Source organism: Asparagus officinalis, chromosome 6 (assembly GCF_001876935.1).
Source record: "Asparagus officinalis chromosome 6, Aspof.V1, whole genome shotgun sequence".
In the NCBI taxonomy this organism is placed as follows: domain Eukaryota; kingdom Viridiplantae; phylum Streptophyta; class Magnoliopsida; order Asparagales; family Asparagaceae; genus Asparagus; species Asparagus officinalis.
The window spans coordinates 45,869,904-45,875,550 of NC_033799.1; the positions used below are offsets into that span (position 1 = coordinate 45,869,904).

Genomic DNA, 5,647 nt, shown 5'->3' on the forward strand with positions numbered 1-5,647 from the left:
TAAGAAGTGGCATTGAAGCTCTCTCATTCTTTTGAAGGTTTCTACATCGACTATATAGCTCACCTTGAGAACACCAACATTGATCCTTGGCGTCACTCGCAGCTACTTTAGCCTTAACCTCTAAGTCAACCAAGTGGATTACGGTAGCTAGCCACCAGTTATGCTATGCTAAACAAAACTTGGAAGCTAATGAGGTGCATGCAATGCTTGGAGGTTTTGAGCCTAATAATTGGCATTACCAAATTGTCAACTATGTCTTACACGATATATTGCCTGACGATCCAAAGTGAGCAATCTCCATCAAAAGATGAGTCTCCCGCTTCTTCTATGATTCTGCCACACAGAAATTACATCACAAATCATTTGATAGCATATTACTTAGATGTTTGTCATCGAGTGAGACTCAAGAGGCACTCAAAGAAGCCAGAGACAATATTTGTGGAGCTCATCAACCTCGACCCAAACATCAAGACCAACTTAATCGTTTAGGCTATTATTGGCTAACGATGATCACGGATGCAGTATTCCATGCAAAGCAGTGCCATGCATGCTAGTTCCATGCAAACTACTTATACCAACCCCCAGAGGAATTACATCCAAGCATCACTTTTTGGCAGTTTGAGATGTAAGGAATGGATATCATCGAGCCAATTAGCCTACCATCTACAAAAGTCCATCGATTCATCTTATCCATTACCCATTACTTCTCCAAGTGGGCTGAAGCCATATTATTCAAGGAAGCCAAGAATTCTAAGGTGGTTAAGTTCTTGAAACACCACGTCATCTACCGATTTGGCATCCCTTAGAGGATTGCTCATGATAATAGACTACAATTTATCAATCGGTCATTCTTCAAGTTCTATGACAAATAAAAAATTCAAGATTAGGCTTCTACGTTGTACAACTCGGGTGCTAATAGTCTGGCTAAAATATTCAACAAAGCCATCATCAAGCTTTTGAAGTAGTTTGTCTCTTCCAACAAACGAGATAGGGATGAAAAACTCAGAGAGTGTCTTTGGGCCAATCGAGCAACAGTCCACACTCTCATAGGTGCTACGCCTTTCTCTTTAGTATATGGATGCAAAGTTGTGGTACCATTGGAGATCCAAATTCCATCATTGAGTACCTCTCTTGTAGAGAAGATGATGGTAGAGCAACACTATCAAAGGCATCTCTAAGAATTAGAGGTGCTGGATGAGTCGAGACTCAAAGCTTAGCAATGGTTCAAGGTGTATCAATCTCAGATATCAAGAGCTTTCAACAGTAGAGTCAAAGAATGATCCTTTAAATAAGGAGACCTAGTCTTAGATGTTCGTCTGCCCATGGTCATGACGCACTAGACCAAAGACAATTTTCAACCCAATTGGGAAGGCTTGTTCATAGTAGAGATGGTCTACGCAAATGGGGTATACCACCTGATCGACACAAATTGTAACATGCTTAATCAACAGGAAATTTCTTAAGAAATATTACCCTTCAATTGACCCTTTTTATCTCCAACAGATATATCAGTCATGTTCAAGTTTTTACCTCTGACCATGAGAACTATTTCTCAACCAGAATTATCCAATCTAATTATAACAAAAATCCCCTAGTGAATTAGCAAGTTAACACTACACATCTGTGTAATCCTAGGAGACCATCACCACCATTATGTTAACATTGCACGTCTGAACAGTTCACATTTCTTAGGATCTGACCGGTTAATACCACACATTTGTCAATCCCTCTTCTAAAAATCGATCAGTTAACATTGTGCTTCTATTAATTTTTCATACCGTTAAGTTAACACTACACTTCCAAACGGTGGTTATCTCTTGGACTCCCTTGAACCCGACTAGTTAACAATACACCTATGTCGATTGTTCTATTTGACATGTTAACACTAAATCTCTATCGAATCCTCTAGTACTATTATATTAACATTATATCGCTGAATAGTACTAATTTTATAACCATGATTTATTGACACTACACCTCTATCAGTTCAATTACGTCGACTAGTTAACATCACACATTTGTCAACTTCCATCTTTGCGAGTTGAATCTTATAACTCATCCATTCTCTCATCAGTGTCTTTAGTGATTCTAAAATCCATACAATATGTTAACATTACTATCGCTCAAATCCAAAAGTAAAATTCTTTATTGCCAAAAGTGAACTAATTCATTATAAAAGTGAGTAATGCAATACAAAGATAGGCCAAAAGCATTAGTGATACAAGGACCTAATACGCTCTACACATTAGGCCATTCCATTTTTTCACACATCAAGGGTGTCGTTCAAAGTTTGCTCCTTCAAAACCTTTGAATTAGCTGGAACTGCTCTGGCTTCGACAACATCCAACCGGCCCATTCGATCTTCAAGCGTTTTGCTCTTTGGATTTGCTCAGCAACCATTTGGCAAACTTAACCTCAAGTTCCTCCTTTTTCTTCTGATCCATCTCTAACATAGCTTGCCCTTTGGCGATAAGGGCCTTAGCCTTATTGATAGTGGCTTCCTTATCAAAGATGGCACAGGTGATTTTAGTATTTTCACCATCGATCTTAAAAAAATGAGTGGTTAATTCTTAGAGTCATTGGTTAACCTCTTCTACCTCCTTGTAAGCAGTCTCTTCAAGCTTATGCCACTCTACTGTGAGGCAATCAAACTTGAGGTCCATGACAATGGCAACATCGGCCTCACGAAAATTCTATAGTTCTAGAAAATAGAGTTCAGTTTGGTCGTTGATCTTCCTCAAAGGCTCCGTGCACTTAGCTCTAGCAACTGATGCAAGGATGTCGCCTGACTCTTTAATAAATGCTTAATGTGGGAGGAAAAGCCTATTATGGGAGTCAGAACACTCTCGACACTCTGACTGAATAAATTCATTAAGCTCTTAGTTAGAATTTAAATATAGTTCAGTTGAGTTATTAGAGTCCGGAGATAAAGGAGTATCTTCTTGCCTCGACGGGCCTGCTTCAGTCACCATAGCTAAGTCCTCAGTCATGATGGGGGTGCAATTGATGTCAATGGTAATTGAACCGCACCTAGAAAAAAAATATAAAGTGAGTAAAGCCAAAATGTTCGAGACATCAATTGGAGCAGAAGAAACCAAAGTATTAGTGACCAAAGACTCATAGCGATGTATGACCAACGTTGTTTTTGTAGTGTGACTGTAGGCTCATCATTAATGTTGGTGATCTTGGTCTCTGGTCTAACAGAGTTTTCCACCACCACCATGGGTCCACTCTCAATTTGAGGTTCAGATCTTAGTAGGATCCGTATCTCATCTCCTTAGGGAAATAGAGAAATTCAAGTGTCTTCATCAAAGTCAGATGATTCCTCAATAGAGATCAAATGTTTGGTAAAGAGTCTGGTGATGGGAAAAGCCATGGTCATCGTAGTGCCAACTTTGGGCTTGGGTTCAGTATCTATGGAATAAAGGAGATGAAGTATTAGACATCAAATTTGAAATAGCTACATCTTCCCTATAGGTAAAATCATACCTGGTATGTAAGATGATCCACCTGCATCGTCTCCTCGAGCGGATTCATCAGGATCAGTGATATAGGTCTCGGTTTCATAGTTGACCCTTTCTTCCTCTTCTGAATCAACCCAATCAAATTGTGTGGATTCCTTATCTGCAAACAAGGAGCATACATTATTAGAACGTGTATTTATTGAATCAAAATGATGTTAAAGAAAGAAAATTTCCTAAAACAATCGCATGTTCGGCAATTGCTTCATGTGCTAAAGCTTCAGAAAACTTTTCTTTCAACTTAGGAGATTTCTCTATTATTAGAGATTTCTCCTTTAATGGCAGCTCCAAATGTCGGCATTTAGGTCGTTCTTGAGGTCGTTGAATTTGCCGTGGCCTCTTCCTATGAGTTCCTCTATTCATCCCTTCTCGACGGACCATCGATTCCCATATACTGATTCTAAAAAGTCTAGGCAATGGTGACTTTTTCATGGTGTATCTGAGTCATCATCATCCTCATCTAGCCATGCTTTTGCTAGGTACTCTTGGAACTCAGGTGCTCAAATTTTTGATCCCTTCTTAAAAGCTTTTTTGTACTTTCGGATAATCCACTTTACTCCGGTCTTGTTCACATTGAAGTTCAGATTGGGCACATTCACTGCACTATACCACGTACAAAATCCTAACATCATATAATAGTTAGGAACATTGTAAGGTAAGATGAATGTAGCACTCGTGCCTCTAGCAGTAAAATGATACCAAGCACGGGCTCCATCAATGAGACTCCTAGAACATAGCAGCCCTATGTTTGGAGTACCAACGTAAAGTTGTTCATACCCAAATTTCTGCGCAAAATGGTAAGGAAGATAGAGCTCATTGTAGCACTCAGTCCTATTCAGGCTAGTGATGAGATGTCCGCATCTAGTATTAACCAACCAGTTGAATCAACCGCTAGTTAAATAGGTGAATCCCTCGGATCCAAGACCGTCTTCAAACTCATCACTAAACTTAACCCCAACAATGTCAGGTAAGCACAGTAGAGGCGATAACAGTCCTTATTCTGCAAAATTTTGAGAAAGTCCACAGCATAATTGAACGTCCATTTTGAGGATTCATACTACTACAGTAATGCGACCACCTCTTCACGCCTTGTGGCAATTGGCATGAGTGAAGAGCAGTGAAGCGTATATCACACCATTAGATAGGTGTATAGTACCTCCACCTTAGGATTTGGTACTTTTTCTCTCACGCAACCATCTTGCTAGTTCAGGTATTATATTTTCAACTCCCTCAATTCATGATGGATGTAACTAATCATAGCTAGGAGTAAGGCCAAATTGTACCCATGAGCAAGCAGAACTATCGAGTATAACACATAAATGGAAATGTAGTCCTTTGGCCAAGAAGGCATGACACATCCTTTCAGCAAATCTGAATGGAACCTCGTAAGTAAAGCTTGGGTAGAGATAGGTTCTTCAGCTTGATGATGGAAGCCTTCAAACTTATCTCCTGTGTGGAACTCGCACTTGCCCAATTCAACTGTATGTAATATAGGGTCATGCTTTGGTTTTCCATCTCAAGTCCACTTCTTAGTGGAATGGACTCCACATTCCCCTTCATGCTGATATTCCTAACGAGGTCTGCACAAGGCACGTGAGAGACGTGTGTACTACATTTGCAACCATATGATGGCAATGTAGATGGGTAAACTGTATTTTATTTAGGCTAATGTTTAGCCTTGATGCAAGAAGTGAACGCCCATGGACTAAACACTTCAAACTGGCCTAAATTTGTGCCCATAACAAGTTATAGCAAGGTTTACTTAACTAAACATTCAAACCTTGCAAAACATCTCATCTCAATATGACCAACCAAGTCAAGAGTTGATCAACTTCCAATTTGGACTTTAAGGGCAAGTTGAAAAGTGTCATAGATTCGGCCAATTCATGATCAAATTCTGTGCTAAATTCAAACTCATAAGCGAAGTTCGCCAATTGATTAACTTCACCGACGAAGTTCGCCAACCAATCGAATCAGCAAATTTTAACCATAGTTACCCACATGGGCCACGTCACCTATGAATCAGAAGCAATGGCACACCCACATCCAAGTGAGCCTCTCCCAAACACTTTTAGTGAGCTTCACCAACCAATTAATCAGTGAACTTTGCAAGATCAGCTGTTTGA

The 5,647-nt window shown here is 39.7% G+C and overlaps 1 long non-coding RNA gene across 1 annotated transcript; it reads right to left on the bottom strand.

Moving 5' to 3' along the window:
• Window positions 2,158-4,124, bottom strand: LOC109845085. The gene is made up of 3 exons (XR_002248217.1): window positions 3,490-4,124; window positions 3,139-3,414; window positions 2,158-3,030 (listed from the first exon to the last, which is right to left on the bottom strand). It is a non-coding gene; the product is annotated as an uncharacterized LOC109845085 (long non-coding RNA).